Source organism: Camellia sinensis, chromosome 3 (assembly GCF_055761805.1).
Source record: "Camellia sinensis isolate YWXY chromosome 3, ASM5576180v1, whole genome shotgun sequence".
NCBI lineage: Eukaryota > Viridiplantae > Streptophyta > Magnoliopsida > Ericales > Theaceae > Camellia > Camellia sinensis.
Genome location: NC_138963.1, coordinates 90676161 through 90697805, shown reverse-complemented (window position 1 = coordinate 90697805; position 21645 = coordinate 90676161).

Here is a 21645-nt window from a genome sequence, read left to right as displayed (position 1 = left end):
CCCATTTTTGTTAAGTAAAAGTGATGAAAAAATAAATATTTTAGTCATTAAACTTATGAAAAAGATTATTTTAGACATTTTACGTATACATACATTGAGTTTAATGATTAAAATATTTTTTTTTATTGGTTTTACTTAACAACAATAGGCGAATGATTTAGATTGAAAACAAATAAAAAAATTGAATTTGAATTGACAAAATTAAAAATTTAGGCTTATTTTGTTACAATACCCAAATTCTGGAGGTTTTTTTTTTTTTTTTTTTTGTAAGGGTAAATAATAGTTTGACCCCTGGTTTATAGTTTCATTTGTAACACTTAAATCCCCTAGACTTTATAGCATGTTGTAATTTCTGACGGACATAACGGAATGCACAAAACGACGTCATTTTGTGCAAGGCTTGATCCAAAAAAAAAAGAAAAAAGAAAAAAGAAAAAAAAGGAAAGGAGAGAGAGAGAGAGAGAGAGATTGCAACCAGACAGAGAAGGAGAAACATATATATGAACATGTATAGATATATATATTGTACGAGCACGAAATAATCTTCTTGTATAATCCTGTTAATCAAGTTTGCGCTCCTCCAAATATCATCACTTTACTCCCTGAAAACACAAACGTGAGCTAGCCGGCGGGTGTGTGCCAGATACCACTTTGATGCCTAAGTCAGCAAATAGGCAATAGAAAAAAGCTCTGTGTATTTGAGAGTCAAAATTATGATACCTGTACATAGGTCCTGTTACGAGCTTTTATAGATTCCGTGTGGCACAATCCTAGCAGGACTCCTATCCTCCAATGTAAAGTCCTCCTAGGAATCACATTTCTAAAAGATAATGCTTATCCTTTAACACCCTCCTCTCTATCTATCAAAATGACATAACGGCAACTCTTACTTCGGTTGGCACAAAGCATAACCGTGCTCACACAGCTCGGTGCTGAACTAGCTAACCTCAGCCAACTGGTCTCAGGAGTTGCTCTGCCGAGCTATCTTTAGCTTGGTTTAACTCAAGTAAGCACCTTAGCCGCGACCGCTAGACCAGACTCTGAAAGCCAAGCCCGGACTGAACTATCATGACCAAAGCTTCCGAAATAATCACTTTAGTCTATGGTTTGGCCCCTAAATACACCTATCTCGGCTCAGTCTCACGGGCTTACTTATCTTGGCCCAATTTGTGCACAAATTACCCTTTCAATTGCCCCTTAATTTCATCTGCAACGCATGATTTGGGATTACACGTTATCAGTCGAGCTAAATGTCCAAGCCTCCAACCGAGCTCATTTTTTACCGGGCTACCGATTTGCCCGATTCAGAAACGTCTTGTCAATTGCTCTACACGCCGTTTCACCTCTCAAGCACGTCTGAATCGTTATCTATTCCCCTGGACACATGGCTTGCTCCCACTGGTCAAGTACAACTGTCACAGCCGTCTTGGTACTTTAAAAATTTTGAACAGTCCCACCCATTTTTGTGCTTTATACAAAAACCCTTCTTTTTTAACCAAGCACTCCACTGTTCATCTTCTTCCACTTGCCTTCTGAGTATTCATATTCATGACTATAGTACTTGCAAAGCTCTTGTTCTAGCTGGCATCCTCACTGTCCTGATCTCCGTCATTTCATCTCAAAACTGTAAGTGGCTCAATCCCTTTCTTTTTCCGTTTATTTTGTGAGTACGTATAGTATAGAAATATATATACATATGTTTTTCAAAACGCACTGTAGACGTCCCCCGAACGCCCCGGGGAGGAACGAGGTCCCCCGTTCCGTTCGATATTGGGCTCACTACAGTTCAGGACTCTAAAATTGTCACGGTTCTAAGTCTGAACCAAAGAGTCCAAATCCAACAAATCGTTTTGAGAAAACAGATTTTTGAAAGAAGTGCCAAACATGGACTGCTTTGCCAGATACAGAGTCGCCACCTAAATATTTTATTTTGGGGAAATTTAGGAAACCCTGACTCGTTTGCCTAAGGCCACGTGTCCGTCATTACCAAAGTTGCCTCGGCTCGGGAACTTGGGTACGATTGGGGAAGGTCACTTCGTGAGCACCCCCGCTCGCCCGATCAAAGATCGCCCTCTACTAACCATGATATCTATTTTTGAAAACATTATGTGTTCTTATTCCGGTTATATGCCTAGATTTACTATGTGATGCGCACAGCATACAAGTATAGACTGGATCGCCTGAATTGGAACAAAACATTTCATGTTTGTTTGTTTGAAAATGGTTTGATAGTGCTACTCGCAAGTAGGCTAAGACGTGGATTTGCTACCCTCGGGTGGGCTTAGAAAATATGATTTTGCCACTATCTAGTGGGCTTAAAACACACATTTGATGAATTGTTCTAATCCAAATAACCCAACCTTCACCCACAGGCATTCAGGCAGTTATATCATATAAGCACATAGCCTCATGGTAAGCATGCTATTCCTGGCAGTCACTCACACGCATGCAAGGATGCTAAAGCATAAAAACTTGCCGGGTACTCCAAGCTAAAACAGAAGCTAAGTTAGAAATCCATGCATGATCCTAACTATACAGAAATGCCTAATGCAACACATGCAAAAATGCAACTATAGCAGGCTCGGCTATTCTAAACATGGCATATGAAATGCTACAGCTAACATGTATTCAACTTGGAATTGAAAATACAATGCAATTAGTATGATGCGCCGAGCCCGGTGCATGCAAAACAGATGAATGAATGCAAACATGCTATCATACTGTATGCTAATTAAAACATGCCCTAATCTAACCATCATAAGCTGGTAAATAAAAGGGAGAAAGATGTGGGGTTGGAAGACATACATCACACACACGCACACTTATTATAGTTGTGCCCTCGCTCGGAGGGTCCGAATAAAATAATATACAGTCCTAAATAAATAGTACAGTCCAAATAAATAATACAGTCCAAATATGTACAAAAATCCTAATTAATTACCAAATTAACTAAGAAAACAATAAACTGGCATGCAAGCCAGGGACTGCCTTGACTCTTCTTCAGATGATGAATAATGCATTTCCGGATTGCCTTTGCACGGAAATCCACTGTGATGCCCCAATTAGCCTCTGTTTTGCAATAATTTTTTAGAAAGCGCGCCAAGCCCCAGAAGACTGCTGATTCTTGATTTGCTGCAACAGAGAGCAGGAAAGGGGCATGGCAATGTATTTTCACAAATGTATGCATGCCTCGATCCTCGTGCCACCAATCACGCATCTCGATGCATGATGGGCGAGGAGTCGAATTGTGCCACTCAATATAGAATGAATGCACATATAAGCACAACAAAACCTAAACTTCATCATGGATAATCCGGAGTGTCGGTGATTGGGAATTGAGACACGTTCCGTCACTCGGAGTACGGAACGTCCCTCGTTTCCCGTGCTCGGGCTAACTCCTATCCCAAGCACGATGCAATATGCATGATATGCATGAAATGCAACTAAGATACAACCTAACATACACAATGCTATGAAATGGCGTACACGATGCACGAGATAACATGGCATACACAATGTGCTAACATACAACCTAGCATACACAATGCTATAAAATGAAATGGCATACACAATGCAATATGGGCTTACACCAACATGAGTGGACCTCAGCCACACTCACATAAGAGGCCATGAGATGAAAAATGAGACACTCGAAATGCGTGCACACATGCACGCAAACCGAGAACCGAACCTAAGGCACAAATGCCACTCTAACAAGGCATGGCAAGACATGAAACATGGTATGCAAACATGCAAATTTCAGTGCTGAAATATGATGCAAAACAGCCCCGAAACATGGAAACATGGCACCGATGCATGGAAAATACAAAACTAGGCATATGCATTGGCCTATAGCTATACAAAACATGCGTTATTTGAACATGAAGCGTGAAGACAGATTCAAGGCAGTCCCAAAACAAGCATATTTACAGTTTTAAGCAAGGCCAAACAATGAACACAAATAGGACTAAGCTAGCATGCAAAAATGGCCCCGTAAGAGAGGTAATGAAGCAAGTAATAGCTGCTGGCCCTAAATGGCCAAGATTCCTTCAACAAAGTTGAAGAGGGGCTCAAAATGAAGCACTTTACAGTTTACAACAAGCCACGGATCTAAACACAAACAGGCCTAAAACAATGTGCAAGAAATGAGCCAAAAGGGAGACAAAGAAGCAAGTGTTGGTTTCTGGCCTCAAACATAGGAGGGCCCTTCAACAAAGTTGAAGAGGGGCCCAAAACATGGTATTTTACAGTTTATGATCAAACCCAAAACAGTGCACATGCAAGCTTAAAATACTATGCAAAATAAGGCCTAAAAAGAGGTTTAAACACAAAGAGCCAAAAGGGAGCTTCAAACAGCAAAGGTCCCTTGATCAAACATGAAGAGGGGGTCAAAATATGGCTATTTACAGTTTGGACCGGAGCCCAAAAATACAAGCAAGTATGGCTTAGAAAGCATGCAAAAGAAGCTCAAAAAGAGGGAAAGTGTGGCTCACCCTTGTAGACCAAACTTCAATAGCCTCTTGGCTTGAGAAAAGGTGCTCCTTGCCTCTGGAAAACCAGCTCCAAGTGTTGGAAAGGATGGTGGTGGTGTGGTGCTATGTGGTAGTGTAGAAATGGTGTAGGGTTTAGAAGATTTTGAGGGTTGGAGTGCAGGGAGAGAGAGATACAATATAGGAGGCTTAGAGCAATTTTTGTAACCCCTCAGTGGGTGCTGGAGGTGCTGTTATATAGGCAAAAGAGGGGGAAAAGAGGGGGAAAAAATGGGGGAAAATGAATTCAAGGTTCCCCCCAAAAGTGCAGCCCCCCGGATACACAATCTGGGGGAAACAAAATACATATCTGTAATGCACCTGGAGAGAGGATCAAGGCCGGCTGGTTTGCTAGGGTTTAGGTGGCCGGCCGGCTCTCCCCATGGCCGGCCGGCCAAGGGTCAAAAGGCTCAATGAAGATTAATGGCGGCCATACCAAAAAGAGAGCCTCTCATGTGTGCACAACACAACCAAGTGGTCAAAAACTGGAGAGAATGAACCAGGAGAGAGAAAAGGCCACTTTTAGGAGGGGTTCAAAAGGGTCACACAGAATTACTGGCCGGCCATGTGATATTGGTGGCCTCCCAGGTGTGTACAACACAAATATATGGTTTAGGGCTGGAAAAAGTGGCCTTAGGGTGGTCAACATTGGCTTTCAAGTGAGAAAAACGGGCGACGGAGGGCGATGGAGGAATAAAACTGGTTGTCAGAACAATTACTGGCCTCCCACCCTTCTACAACCTTCTTAACAATGAAACAGAGGTCCCTGCCAAAAAATGAACCCAAACCGATGCAAAATGAAGGTTCGGGGGCCGAAACGCGCAGCCCGAGGCCCCGAAAACTGACTGTTAGGCACCGAAAGTGGTGTTCGACCATGAAGTTGGTCTCTCGAGCCACAGTGTCCCTTAAAAGGGAGCAAATAAGATGTATGCCAAAAACCGGAGCAAACGGAGGTGGTTAAGCGGTCCCGAACCGAGGCACACGGCCAATGGCTCCGAAAAATCGGAAACCGAACTCCAAACGGACAAAATGGCCTACGACCACGAAACGTAGCCTACAGCCACTGAGAGATGATCTACGAGACCTCTCCCTCCCTTTGGGAAGAGAAAACAGAGCCTGGTTCGCAAACCGAGACAAAGAATGAAAGAGTCCGGAAGTCCGGAGGCAAGGCTCGCCGCCGAGACTCTGAAACCTCTGAACGAGCACGATATGCAACATCACCGCGCGCTCAATCAGTGACGTCTGAGTCTTAAGGTCGGTCAAAAATGGGGTGTCTACACGCACTCGTATAGTTCTCTCATAAATGGGTAAGGACCACTTAATCCCAAAAAACCACATGATCAAACCTCACTCACACTTTAACTAGATTCTCAATCAATTCTGGAATGCGATGCTTTTGATCCAAAATAACACCACGACCAAGTTAGGAACCTGTTTATGATAGGTGCGTATTTAACCGAACTAGAAAACACCACCCATTGATTGAGCTAAAACCTTGAGCCACTCCATGTGTTACGACCGACCTAAGAACCTTCCTGCTTAATAACCGAGCTAAAAACTTGGGCTACAACCGAACTAAGAACGGGTTGCAATCCATTTAACCGAACTAGGGTTATATTTATTTTTCCTTCTTTCTTAGCCCGGTCCAATGATCTGGGTATAACACTTTTTATCTCCACTTTGCAGACTTGACTAGGTTGGCTAGGCACACTTTTGCACTACCGATCAACTGAGACATTCAAAGTCATCTCAACACCGAGCTAGGCTACCGTGCTAATTTTTACACAATTTAAGTTATATGGGTAAATATCGGTTCCTGGTGGACTCACCTGGGGCTATTGCCGAATTCCGTAAGGACTATAATATTCCTGATGATGTTCATCTATCTTTAGCCAAACTAGATACCATGCTTTGGGGAAAACCGGGCTTATTCTTTTTACCGTAATATCAATTGTAGATGCCGATCTCCGATTCCCTGTACAGCCGCTAATATGCGAGTTCCTCAGGCAGACGAGATTATGCCCAACTCAACTCAGCAGCAATATTTACAGAATAATAAACGACATCGCCGAGCTAAACTGTCGGCTCGGTCTCAACCTCGGATTGGTCGAGCTTTTTCACCAATATTCACTCAGCCAAAATGACGACGGTTGGGTGTACTACTTAAGAGTACGAAGAGGCCGACAAAAAATCATAAAAAATACACCGGACAAAGACTTAAATGACGATGATTTTTTTTGGATTTCGGGCAATTTTGAAGACCAAGAAGCCCAAATACCGGGATATAACATAAATTGGAATAAGGGGACTGCTGGTAAGAATACCTCAGTCCAACTTTCTTTTTGCTTCGCTATTTCCATGCTATAATTCCACACCGTGCTGACACAGTATTTTGTCTTTCTCTTGTGCAGACTTAAACCAACTAAAATCATTGTACCCATACTCCAACCAAGACGCCCTTCGCGCCGCGCTACGATACCATCATCGCTGTTGGGCCGAGCTGCTAAACTTTGAACCGACCTACCGATATAGCGAAAGGAGGAAGACCAGGGTGACAGACTTTCTCCTTGAACCATCACCTGAGCCAGATCCCACACTTCCCCAAATCAACTTGATCCCTCTGACAGAAGAACAAGAAATTGCAAAAAAGAGAGCCGTGCGAGCGCTTATCACCGAGCAGACCACTAGTGAAACGCAAACTGGGCTAGACCCATCTGGCCAACCCCGCGATACCGTGGTTGCCCTTCTAACTACGAGGGCCTCCATTTCTCGGCCGAGCAAGCGTGCACGAACTGCTGCAAACAGAGCCGCAACGCCTACTTGATGAGGACACCTTGCTTTCTGACACCACGATGTCGAGCCCTGAGCTCGTGCATTCTGACCGAGCAAGCCCTTCGGAATGGGTACCAAGAATGACTTATAAGAACCGCGCTATCTCGAACACAGACTCAGTAGTTGCAGACAAGGACCACAAGCTTGCCTTCAACCTTGCCAAAAACGTGTGTCTGCCAGCTGACATGAAGCACCACGACCACCTAACTAAGCTCAAAGCCATACACTCAGCCACTAAGTCAATGGTGCTTGTAAGTGCTCCCTTTGTTTGTTTTCCAGTTTACACATCTGTTTGCTCGGTTTTAGTTATAATCGCTCTCTCTCCTTCTGTAGGCCATGCAGAAGAACCATGTTGCTCATAAACGCGTGCTGGAGCTACACAAGACAGCATAGCTGGCCGTGGCAGACGCCAACACTAAGACGGCCGAGCTAAACGAGGCCAAGCAAAAAATGACCGAGCACTAATCTGAAATCGCCAGACTAACCGATCTGGTTAACTCGGCGGAAGCGGACAAGCAGAAGGCTTTCACGGAAAGAAAAGACCGTTATCTACGTGAGCTAGCCAAGCTCGAAAAGAAAAAAGATGCCGAGATCGCCGAGCTAAACAAGAAAATGGAAGACGCTGAAGATAGGGGCTATAAGGAATGAGAGGCCACCTACATCTTGCAATGTGAAGCTGCGAAGGATATTTTTTCAAATGTGGATGGAAGACAGCTGTCACGAAGCTAGGTCTAGGGCAAGATGCCGAGATCTTTCTAAACCCTCTCCCTCACTTCATTCCAAGCTACATGGCGAACTACACTAACGCCATACAACATAAGTTTCTCCAAAAGGGGGAGGAGGAAGAAGGATCCCCAGATCCAGACAATACCTCACCTATCCCTAGTGATCGTGGTTTTCAGACTAGTCAGACAGCTCGGGTGGAGCCACCGGTGCCAAACGGTTGATGATGCGCCTCTGACTGACCTACCTGCTGGAACCTGGCTACCAAGTGGTGAAGCTCGGGTTGACCTGGATGCAAACTTGGACGATCTATTTGTTTGATCTTGTTTTTCTTCTTTTGATGCGAACTTTTGAAAGAATTTGTAACCAGGCTTAAGCCCCTCCTTTTGTAATGCACATTTTTCAAATAGGGAATGAAACTTGCAATTTTCCAATCTTTTTGTTCGATTCATGCCCTGCTTGTAATTGTCTTTCAACTTTAATTGCATTAGTCTTGAATTCTTTGCTCGGTTGCGATGTCTTATTATTTTCTGGCCAAGATAGCCATCTTGGTCCAAAAGCCTTGTAATCTGTTTACTATGTGTTGGTCATACCTACCAACTTTCTTCAACCTAGATCCTTATCTCGGCTGAAGAGAACTAAATGTTGGTTATACCAGCTAACTTTCTTCAGCCTAGATCCTTATCTTGGCAGAAGAGAGCTAAATGTTGGTTATACCTGCCAAACTTTCTTCAGCCTAGATCCTTATCTAGGCTGAAAAGAGCTAAATATTGGTCATACCTGCCAACTTTCTTCAGCCTAGATCCTTATCTCGGTTGAAGAGAACTAATTGTTGGTCATACCTGCCAACCTTCTTCAGCCTGGATCCTTATCTCGGCTGAAGAGAGCTAAATGTTGGTCATACCTGCCAAACTTTTTTCAGCCTAGAGACTTATCTCGGCTAAAGAGAGCTAAATATTGGTCATACCTGCCAAACTTTCTTCAGCCTAGATCCTTATCTCGGCTGAAGAGAGCTAAATGTTGGTCATACCTGTCAACCTTCTTCAGCCTAGATCCTGATCTTGGCTGAAGTAAAGAACTAACTGTTTGGCCAATCCTGCCAGACTTCTTAGTTGCCTCTTGTTGGCTGAGAACAACTTTTACAGTAGAAAGAATTCTGCTGAAAAAACTACTTGTTTTATTTGAGAAAGGAAAAAATTATAAGTATTTTAAGGAAAAGTTAAAAATAAAATAATTTGAGATTAGCGGTGTTCCATGGCCTGGGAATAGCTTTGCTGTCTCCATCTTCCAAGTGATATACCCATTTTCCTGCTAAACCGACCACTTTGTATGGTCCTTCCCAGTTAGGTCCTAACTTGCCATCTCCAGGTACCAAAGTGTTTCCCATTACTTTGCGCAGTACCCAATCTCCAATCTTGAATTGCCTCGGATGCACTGTTTTGTTATGTTTTCTGGATAACTCCTGTTGGTATGAGACAATGTGAACTAGTGCCCTTTCTCTTCTTTCTTCTGCGAGGTCGAGTTCCAAGGTTATGGCTTCTTCATTCAAGTTTGGGTCAAAAATTTTACTTCTAATGGTGGGGAGGCCTACTTCCAGTGGGATTACTGCCTCCATGCCATAAGCCAAGGAAAATGGCGTTTCTCCAGTTGATTGCCGAGGTGTGGTACGGTAAGCCCATAAAACATGAGGAAGCTCCTCAGCCTACTTGCCTTTTGCTCTCTCTAACCTTTTCTCCAAACCATCTAAGACGACTTTGTTTGATGCTTCTGCCTGGCCATTCGCTTGAGGGTATGCTGGTGTAGAGTTGTAGAATTCTATCTTGTATTTCTTGCAAAAGCCCCTGAAAATTTTGCCATTGAACTGAGTGCCATTGTCAAATATTAGAGCCTTGGGTATACCGAATCGAGTTATGATGTTCTGTTAGACGAACTTCTTAACATCTTTCTCTTTTATTGATTCGAGTACTTCAGCCTCCACCCACTTTGTGAAGTAGTCTGTTGTTGCGAGAAAGAACTTTTTGTTACCGGGTGCAGTTGGAAGTGGTCCCACTATGTCTAGGCCCCACATTGCGAAGGGCCATGGGCTAGTTAATGGTAAAAGTTCTGTGGCTGGTTAATATATTTGGTGTGCGAACTTTTGACATTTCTTGCACCTCTTAACATATTTCTTTGAATCTGCTTGTATGTATGGCCACCAATATCCTTGTGAAATTGCCTTGTAAGCCAATGATCTTCCCTCTTGGTGGCTTCCGCATACGCCTTCATATATCTCGAACAAAAATGCCTCGACCTTGCTGGGATGGTCACATTTTAGGTAAGGCCCTGTGAAGGATTTTTTGTACAATGCTAATGATGGAGAGAGCCAAAATCGCTGTGATTTTTCTCTAATTCTGTTGGCCTCTTTCTTTTCTTTAGGCAAAATGCCATCTTTTAAAAATACTACGATGGGATCCATCCAGGATGGGCCTAGTTCGGCACAATACACCTTAGCTACTTCAAGTTCTTCAATGCTTAGTCTGGGTAGGAAGTCGACCAGTAATGGGTGTGGGATAGATGTATCTGCCATTGAAACAAAGCCTGCCAGCTCGTTTGCTCTACTGTTTTCTTCTCGGCCGATTTGCTTTATCCGTACTACTTCAAACTTCATGATCTCCTTTCTGACTAACTCTTGGTACTTAGCCATCCTCTCATCTTTTGCCTCGTAGTCGCCTGAAATCTGGTTTACTACTAGCTGGGAGTCATTGTAAACCATTAGTTCGGTGGTCTTCATGAAAAGTGCTGATTTTAAGCCTGCTAACAGTGCTTCATACTCCGCCTCATTGTTGGATACTGGGAATTCGAGGTTTACTACCTGTTCAATTGTTAGGCCATCTAGTGAGATGAGGACTATGCCCAGTCCTGCACCGTGCCTATTGGATGCTCCATCCATGAACAGTTTCCACATCTCTCCGACGAATAGCTTCCAGCAAGTAGAGGGATCGGATGATGTCTTGGGATCATGAGTGTTGCTAATGTTTTCTTCCAAGTTCATGCCTACTGTTGGGGTTTGATCTTCACTGTCTGACTGCCTCAAGTCTTTACTTTTTGATGAATCCTCGCTAGAAATAGCATGATTTGCTCCTTCCTTCCTGTCCTCAATCTTGTATGGCTTGCAATGTGGCCGGGCATCCTGCGTTAGGGGTTGTGCAGTTCCCGTGCTACTTTCCACCCTTACTTTGGTTGCGTCAATCAGATCCACTGGGCAGATGTGATGACTTCCTGGTGTGAACTCAACCACAAAGTCTACTAAAGCTTGGGCTTTTATTACTATTATGGGTTGAAACTAGATATCGAATTGCCCCAACTCTACCGCCCATTTCAAGATTCGTCCAGAAAAATCTGCCCTCTCAAACAAGGCCTTTAATGGAAAAGCTGTTAGGACGATCACGGTGTGGGCATGGAAATAGTGTGACAACTTTCTTAAGGCCATCATCAAAGCTAATGCCAGCTTTTCCAATGGTAGGTACCTTGTTTCAGTGCCCAACAAGGTTTTGCTAACATAAAAGATAGGCAGGTGTTGGATTCCTTCCGCTTTGATTAACACTACGCTGACTATATGCCGTGAAACCACTAAGTACAAAAAGAGCTCTTCTCCTAGCACCGGGGTTACTAACAATGGAGGAGAGGTCATGTAGTCTTTCAAGCTCTCTAGGGCGTGATTGCATTCCTCATCCCACTTAAATTTGGCCTTCAATGCTTGGAAGAATGGTCGACATTTGTCTGACGACCGACTTATGAACCGGTTGAGCGCGCCTGCTAGGCTAATGAGATGTTGTACCTCTTTGACTGTGTTGGGCCTCTCAAGATCTTGGATTGCTTTGATCTGAGAGGGATCAGCTTCTTGACCCCGGTTGGTTACTAGAAAGCCTGGGAATTTGCCTGATCCTACGTCGAATGCACACTTAGATGCGTTTAGACGCAACTTGTGAGACTTCAAAATTTGGAACATTTCATCTAGGTCCCTGAGATGGTCCTTCTCATCCTTGCTTTTGACCACCATGTCATCTATGTAAGCCTCCATTGTTCTGCCTAACAATGGTTCAAACATTTTGGTGACCACCCGTTGGAATGTAGCCCTTGCGTTTTTTAGGTCAAAGGGCATGACCTTGTAACAGTACAACCCTCTTGGCGTTGTAAATGATGTGACCTCCTGGTCTGGTTCATACATAGCGATCTGATGGTAACCTCGATACGCATCAAGGAAGCTAAGTCGGTTATGTCCTGCTGTCAGGTCCATCTGTTGGTCTATCCGTGGTAGGGGAAAACTGTTCTTTGGGCATGCCTTGTTGACTGTTTTGTAGTCTGCGCAAACACGCCATTTTCCATTCTTCTTTGGCACTACTACAATATTATAGATCCACTTGGGATAGTGTACTTCTCTGATGGCACCTGCCTCCACCAAGTTTCCCACTTCCTCCGCCACTATCTCCGCCTGATGGAGTACTGATCTGCGAGTGCGCTGTATAATTGGTTTGGCAGTTGGGTGGACATTAAGTTGATGGCAGATGAATTTTGGGTCAATGTCAGGCATGTCGTATGGTGTCCAAGCAAACACTTCGTTGTTAGAGGTTAAGAATTTCATAACCTCTATTCTCTCAGTGCTGGACAAAGACGAGCCGAGCAAAAAGAACCTTTCTAGGTTCTTTTCATCTATCCTTACCTCAACCAAGTCTTCCACTGCCTTCTACTCTGCAGCTTTGCTGACATCTACAAACAATTCATTACTTTCTGGCTCCTCCACCATCTGAACGAACCCTTTTGCAGCACGGCTGTCGTTTACTATGACGAAACACTGCTTCGACATGATTTGGTCTCCTAAGACTTCTTCAATCAGGCCGGTTTCGTTAGAGAATCGTAATGCCTACTGGTAGGTTGACACCACCGAGTGCATGGCATGCAGCCATGCTCTTTCCAAGATTATGTTGTAAGTGAAAGGAACCTTCAATACCCAGAATTCCACCTGTTTTGTCATGGTTCCTGCTTTGACTGGGAGGATTATCTTGCCCACTGGCCACTCTGGTATTGAGTTGAAACTGACAAAAGGAGATATCGCAGGTGCCAAGTCTTTGTCCTCCAATTTCAGTTGTTTGAAGGTCTCGTAGTACATTATCTCGCATGAGCTTTCTTGGTCAATCAAGATCCGCTTAATGTCGAAGTTCTTGACGTGCAAAGTGACCACCAGTGCGTCATTGTAAGGGCAATGTGGCCTTGCTAGGTCCCTGTCTGAAAAGGATACGACGTTCGTGGCCTCTGTTCTGCCCTTTTTGATGGGGAGTTATGCACTTAATACCTCTCTCAAGTGCTCAGCCTTTTTGATCATCCCCCTGAGCTCACATACCCGCTCAGGTTCGACGATCCCATGTATAACGTTGATTACGCCTTGGGGTGGACCATCGACCGGCATCCCGTTTGGTCTATTGAGGCCCTGTAGGGCTGGCTATGTTCCCCCTTCTATGTACTGGAGTCCAGGTGTCCAGCAGCCACTAACTCCTCCAGATGTTGCCTCAATGGTGTGCAATTTTCAGTGCGGTGCCCTTTCTCATCATGGAAGGTGCAACGGGACCTCTCATCATAGCATTTTTGGGCTTCTTCCAACTTGGCTGGCTGCCGAACGAAGGGTTGATCCCGTATCTCGCTAAGAATCCAGTAAATAGGTTTGTTGAATACTGTGGTAATGGCAGTGCGGACTCTTAACTTCCTCGTTTCTAGGTCCTCTCTGTTGGCTCATTTGCCTTGCCTATTCCTGCTTGGTTGTTCTACCGTGTTGATTTTTGCTGAAGTCTTTTTGTCTGGCATCGCTGTTGTGCCAGATTTTGCTTTAGCACGGGCACTATCTTCCTCTACCCGGATATGTTGATGCACCCTCTCCATTAGGGCCTCCATCGTGAGGGGTGACATCATTGTCATTGAGTCCCTCAATTTGTTACTGACCGGTAAACCCCGTTTGTATTGTGCGATGGCGAGATTTGTAGGGCAATCCCTAATCTGGTTGAAAGTCTCCCAATAGCGACTGTTGTAAGACCTCAATGTCTCATTTTTGCCCATGTCAATGGAGTGTAGTTGTTCAATCTCCACTGGTGTCTTGGTATTCGTTCTAAATCTAGTCACGAACGTTTCTGCCAACTGTGCCCATGAGGCTATGCTGCCTTCTGGTAGTCTTTCGAACCAGGTTAGACCTAGGTTGCCAAGGCTAGAAGGAAACAGGATACATATTGGGGCCTCGTTTCGCCGGTATACTGCCATAACCTAGTGAAAGTGGCTTAAGTGCATGTAGGGGTCTGATTTTCCTTCATAAGTAGTGAATTTGGGTTGGTGGAAGCCTGAGGGTAGTGGTGCGTTCTTAATTGCCAGAACGAACGATGAGCTTTGTAACCTTGCTAATACTTTATCCGTTGGTTCGTAAGCGAGGCGTGATATTGGCATCCCTACCTCGACATTCTAATGTGTCCTAGGGGCTAATCGCTGCAGGGTTGAAACTCTGCAAGGGTCGCGAGCCCTGGTGTCCTCCTTCCATCGGGCTTTCTCCTCGAGCACTGTTCGTAGATCAGTTGACCTAGGCAACTCCGTGTGCCTAGATGTCGTTTGGTGCGTGTGCGTGTGCGAGGGCCGATAGCCGCTTCCCTCTATATACGACCATTCAGTCCTCGTTCTCTCAAGCCTGGAGTAACGAGTCCTGGAAGTCCGTGATTGAGTGTCGCATGTTCTAAGGCTTCTACTTCCTGTTTGTGATGGTGTGACATGTCTGTCACGATCTTCTGACTAGTAAGGGGGCGTATGGCCTTTGTGCCCCTTTTCTGTCGCCACTCATTTTTCCTTGATTTGGCACTTCATTGTCTCCATGTCTGCCGCCATCCTCCTTATTAACTCGTCTTGCTCCCTCACGCGATTTTCCAGAACTTGAGGATCCAACCTCCACCTCTGTCTTTCAGGACTTTGAGAGCAACGGGGACTAGTGCCCCGTCTCTCCTGTGTGTCCCTCCGGGAGTTCCGTCGCTGGGGTTCTAATTTTGCCATGGGTGGGATAGATGGTAAAGCTTCGCGCCTGCCACCCCCCTCCAGGGTTTGCCCATCAATAGCAGATTGCGGCAATTCCTCATTCTGCGCCATTGATTTCAACTAGAGAAGAAGACTAAATCAAAAGGTTTTGTTCTTTGTGCAATTCCCATAGATGGCGCCAATTGCACGAGCACGAAATAATCTTCTCGTATAATCCTATTGATCAAGTTTGCGCTCCTCCAAATGTCGTCGCTTTACTCCCTGAAAACACAAACGTGAGTTAGTCGGCGGGTGTGTGCCGGATACCTCTCTGATGCCTAAGTCAGCAAATAGGCAATAGACAAAAGCGCTGTGTATTTGAGAGTCAAAATTATGATACCTGTACATAGGTCCTGTTACGAGCTTTTATAGATTTCGTGTGGCACAATCCTAGTAGGACTCCTATCCTCCAATGTAGAGTCCTCCTACGAATCACATTTCTAAAAGATAATGCTTATCCTTTAACACCTTCCTCTCTGTCTATCAAAATGAGATAACAGCAACTCCTACTTCGGTTGGCACAAAGCATAGCTGTGCTTACACAGCTCGGTGCTGAACTAGCTAACCTCAGCCAACTGGTCTCAGGAGTTGCTTTGCCAAGCTATCTTTAGCTCGGTTTAACTCAAGTAAGCACCTTAGCCGCGACCTCTAGACCGGACTCTGAAAGCGAAGCCCGGACCGAACTATCATGACCAAAGATTCCGAAATAATCACTTTAGTCCATGGTTTGGCCCCTGAATACACCTATCTCGGCTCAGTCTCACGGGGCTTACTTATCTCGGCCCAATTTGTGCACAAATTACCCTCTCATATATATATATATATATATATATATACAGAAAGAAGAAGCCTATGATTTCATTTTCTTCTATATCTAATAATCAAGAACTCTTTGGGTGGAGAAGTTATTTGGTGTTCTTGGATTTGGATTTGGGTGTGTATTTGTGTTGAGTAATGTTGGTGTGTGTTTTCTGATCTCTAATCATTCTATATATATATAGTATATACATACTCTCATTTCATATTATTTTAACTCTAGACTAGTTGTATGTATACATATAGTTGTATGAACATATATATACATATAGTTATATATATGTTTCTCCCTCTCTCTCTGTGGTTGCAATCTCTCTGTAACTTTCACTCATTTTCTCTCTTTTTCTTTCTCTCTCCTTTCCCCCCCTTTTTTTTTGGATCAAGCACTGCACAAAATGATATCATTTTGTGTCCTTCTATCATATCCGTCACAAATTACTGTTGGAAAAATGGTTTAATATAGACATATTTTTGAGCCCAAATTAGAGTGGGCCCCCAAACGTTGTTTGGGGTGGGTCCGAAGAGGTGAAGACAGAACGTCAAAACCATTTATGAGTGAATGGGAAGTTGACATCGTTTTTTTGAGTCTAACAGTAATTTTTTAGATAAAATTCATTTGAATTTTTTCAATAAAAAATTATTGTGGGAATTTAATTTAATTATATTCTAAATTCAAATTTTGGATTCCTAAGTGGTTTCCTAAAATTTGTAATTATGGGAATTTAATTTAATTCTAAATTCAAATTTTAATTATCTAAAATTTGTACCTTCTCCTTTATTAATTAAACTATTCAAATAGTTTAAAACAGTTAGTAAACATTGTTCTCTAATTGGGTTGGTTAATAAAACTATTTAAATAGTTTTATAATTATATATTTCCAATTGTTTGAAATCTGTTCCATCCAACGGAACTTTGTTCAAATTTTTTGAAATAAAGCAACGGACAGGATTGTTTGAATATTTGGTCTTGCAACGGTCAAAACAGTGCTTTTTCATATTGTACCTGTTCGGGGCTAATGTCTTTGCCTATATATATTGCATGATTCCAGCAGTCTTGGATCCGTAATTTTAGAGTCTGAAATTTCTCTCTTTGCTGTCCAGATTTCTTTAGTGCATTAATCTTCATTTATAATTTAGGAATAAATTTCAGAGAGTTAGAACATAGGTTTGGTTCGCCGAACAAATTGTTTGGAGTACTACTACAATTTGTGAAGATCATTGTATCCTGGGAGATAGACGCCACTCAACCGTAAGTACCGTAGCGGGGCGAATCTGTCTTAAGGACAGAGTGTCACACACTTGACTTGGTCTTGTAATTTTTATTTGGTTCGACGAAATAAATTCGGTATATTATTTAATTATTTGTTTGTATTATTTCAATTCATTTTTTGTTTTACACAGAAGATTGTTCCAACAATCTTAAGACAGATTCGAATTATTCTGTTTACAGAATTTTTCGTTTGTTTTCCTTTTTCATTCTTCATAAATAATTTCGGAAGAAAATTATTTTCTGTGGATTTACAAAATAATATTCTGGTTGGAAAAACAAATAGTGATTATATGCTATTTGACAGATAGTAGTAATATACTGTCTCTTTTCTTTGACAATAACTAGTAGTACGATACTGGTGTCATTAACAATTCAGAATATATTTTTGTGAAATTTTTTCAGAAATTAATTTTGGGTTTTAGAAATTATTTTTTGAGTTTTCATTAATTAAAATTCTGTTTCAGTATTTTAATTATTGAAGTGTTACCAAAATTTAATTTCTTGTGTGGAATTAATTTGGTTAAATAAAATTTTATTTTATTTCCAAATTAATTGAAAAATAAAAGTTATAGTTTTTATTTCTTTTATTTTATTTCCAAATTAATTGAAAAATAAAAGTTATAATTTTTATTTCTTTTATTTTACAAAATTTAATTTCTTGTGTGGAATTAATTTGGTTAAATAAAATTTTATTTTATTTCCAAATTAATTGAAAAATAAAAGTTATAGTTTTTATTTCTTTTATTTTACAGAATTTAGTTTCTTGTGTGGAATTAATTTGGTTAAATAAAGTTTAATTTTATTTCCAAATTAATTGAAAAATAAAAGTTATAGTTTTTATTTCTTTTATTTTACAGAATTTAATTTTCTGTGTAGAATTAATTTGTTTAAATAAAATTTTATTTTATTTTCAAATTAATTGAAAAATAAAAGTTACATTCTTGTTTCTTTTATTTTTACAGAATTTAATTCTGTGAATTTGGTTTTATTTTCTGTGTAGTATTAAATTCTAATTATAATTGTGGTTTACAATTTAGAATTTATAGCTACTAAAACTAGTCAAACTAATGTTCAAACCAGTACTGGTATGGTGATTGCCATTGCGCCAATCTCTCCTTATGTTGGGACTATATCAGTGAATCATGGTAAACAGTCAGAGAAGTTCTTAAGAACTGATTTTTGCAAAGGCAAAAGCAAAAGAAGAACAAGCAAGAAGCCTGTTCAAACCCACATGACTGAAGTGGACAATATTTCCAATGGTATAGATGATATCAATCTTTCTGGAGTTGTTTCTGAGGCAAATCTTGTCGGAAATACTAAAGAATGGTGGGTGGACACTGGTGCTACTCGCCATATTTGTGCCAACAAAAAGATGTTCACATCTTATTCTATAGTGGACAATTGTGAACAACTCTTTATGGGCAACTCCTCAACTTCCAAAGTTGAAGGACAAGGAAAGATTGTACTCAAGATGACATCTGGAAAGGAACTCACTCTTAACAATGTGCTGCATGTACCGGACATTCGCAAGAATCTTGTGTTCCGGATCTTTGTTGAGTAAGAATGGGTTTAGGCTAGTTTTTGAAAGTGACAAGTTTATACTTATCAAAAACGGGATGTATGTAGGAAAAGGTTACATGTCTGATGGCCTTTTCAAGTTAAATGTAATAACCATTGTACCCTCAGTTATTAATAATACTACATCTTCTTCTTACTTGCTTGAGTCTTCAGATTTATGACATGGTAGACTAGGACATGTTAATTATGGATCTTTGCGTAGATTAATTAATATGGAATGTTTACCTAAATTTAACATTGTTTCAAATCATAAATGTGAAGTTTGCGTTGAGGCAAAATTATCTAAAACTCCTTTTCATTCAATTGAAAGAAGTACGGAACCACTTGAATTAATTCATAGTGACATTTGTGATTTTAAATCAATTCAAACTAGAGGTAGGAAAAAATATTTTATCACTTTTATAGATGACTATACTAGATATAGTTATGTTTATTTAATTCGAACCAAGGATGAAGCTTTGGAAACTTTCATTCAATATAAGAATGAAGTTGAAAATCAACTTGGTAAGAAAATCAAGAAACTTAGAAGTGATAGAGGTGGTGAATATGAATCACCTTTTGGTGAGTTTTGTAAAGAACATGGAATAATTCATCAAACCACCGCTCCTTACTCACCTCAACAAAATGGAATTGCTGAAAGGAAAAATAGGACTTTAAAAGAAATGATGAATGCCATGTTAATAAGTTTTGGATTACCTCAGAACTTGTGGGGGGAAGCAATACTTTCTGCTAATTATATACTTAATAAAGTACCCCGAAAGAAAGTGAATCAAACACCTTACGAATTGTGGCATGGAAGAGTACCATCCTACAAATACTTAAAAGTGTGGGGGTGTTTGGCTAAAGTGGCTATTCCTAGTCCTAAAAAGACTAAGATAGGTCCTAAGACCATTGATTGCATTTTCATTGGTTATGCTAAGAATAGTAGTGCATATCGGTTTTTGATTCATAAATCAGAACATACCGAAATGCATGTAAATACTATTATTGAGTCTCGGAATGCATCATTCTTTGAACATGTATTTCCAAAGAAGACTGGACAAGAGACTAGTACTAATAAAAGATCTTTTGATACTATTACTAGTCAGGATCAAGAACATGATCAAGAACAAGAGTTAGATCAAAATGAGGAAGAGGAACTTAGGCATAGTAAACGTGCTAGAATCTCAAAATCTTTTGGTCCAAATTTTCTAACATATTTGTTACAAATGAGCCTTTAACTTTTAAAGAGGCTATGTCCAGTCCTGAAGCTCCTTTATGGAAAGAAGCTGTCAACAGTGAAGTTGGATCCATCTTGCAAAATCACACTTGGGAATTAGTGGACTTGCCACCAGGTTGTAAACCTCTTGGGTACAAGTGGATTTTCAAAAAAAAATTGAAAGCGGATGGATCAATAGACAAATACAAGGCAAGACTTGTAGTTAAAGGTTTTAGACAAAAAAGAAGGTCTAGATTACTTTGACACATACTCACTGGTTACTAGAATAACATCTATAAGAATGCTAATTGCCATTGCATCTCTATACTCTCTTTCTTATTTTTCCTAAAACTAGAATGAAGAAATTCATCAAATGGATGTTAAAACCGCTTTCTTAAATGGTGAGTTAAATGAAGAAACTTACATGGAACAACCAGAAGGGTTTTCTGTTCCAGGGAAAGAAAAGAAAGTGTGTAAATTGGTTAAATCATTATATGGTTTAAAACAAGCGCCAAAGCAATGACATGAGAAATTTGACAAGGCAATGATGTCAAATGAATTTAAAATTAATGAGTGTGACAAATGTGTTTATATTAAAAACACAGATAGAGGTTATGTCATTGTATGTCTTTATGTAGATGATATGCTCATCATAGGTAGTAATAATGATATGATTAAAACTACCAAGAAAATGTTGAATAAACATTTTGACATGAAGAACATGGACATTGCTGATGTAATTCTTGGTATGAAAATTACCAAAACATCAGAAAGATATACTTTGTCACAATCTCATTACATTGAGAAAATACTTGACAAATTCAGCAAAGATGATGATCATCCTGCTAGAACTCCTGTAGATGTTAATTTGTATCTTTCTAAAAATGTACAGGAAAGTATTTCTCAATTAGAGTATGCCCAAATTATTGGGAGCTTAATGTACTTGATGAACTGCACCCGCCCAGATATAGCTTATGCAGTAAGTAAATTAAGTAGATATACGAGTAATCCGGGAGTAGAACACTGGAAAGCAATTATAAGGGTTCTTAGATATTTCTGATTTACTCGTAACATTGGGCTTAATTATACTAGATATCCAACAGTACTTGAAGGATACTGTGATGCAAATTGGATATCAGATACAAGAGACTCAAAGTCCACTAGTGGGTATGTCTTTACTCTTGGTGGGGCGGCTGTATCTTGAAAATCTTCTAAACAAACTTGTATTGCTAGGTCTACTATGGAATCTGAATTCATAGCTTTAGACAAAGCAGAGGAAGAAGCAGAATGGCTTCGCCACTTCCTTGAAGATATTCCAGTATGGCCAAAATCGGTGTCTGCTATATGCATACATTGCGATAGTCAATCTGCAATAGGTAGAGCACAAAGTCATATGTATAACGGTAAGTCACGACACATTCGTCGTCGACATAACACCGTAAGGCAACTACTCTCTAATGGAATTATTTCTATAGAATATGTTAAGTCTAAAGACAACATAGCGGATCCACTAACCAAAGGGTTGGCAAGAGAGTTAGTTGAGAATTCATCGAGGGGAATGAGACTAAAGCCTATTAAATAAGAGTTACCACAATGGCAACCCAACCTAGTTGACTGGAGATCCC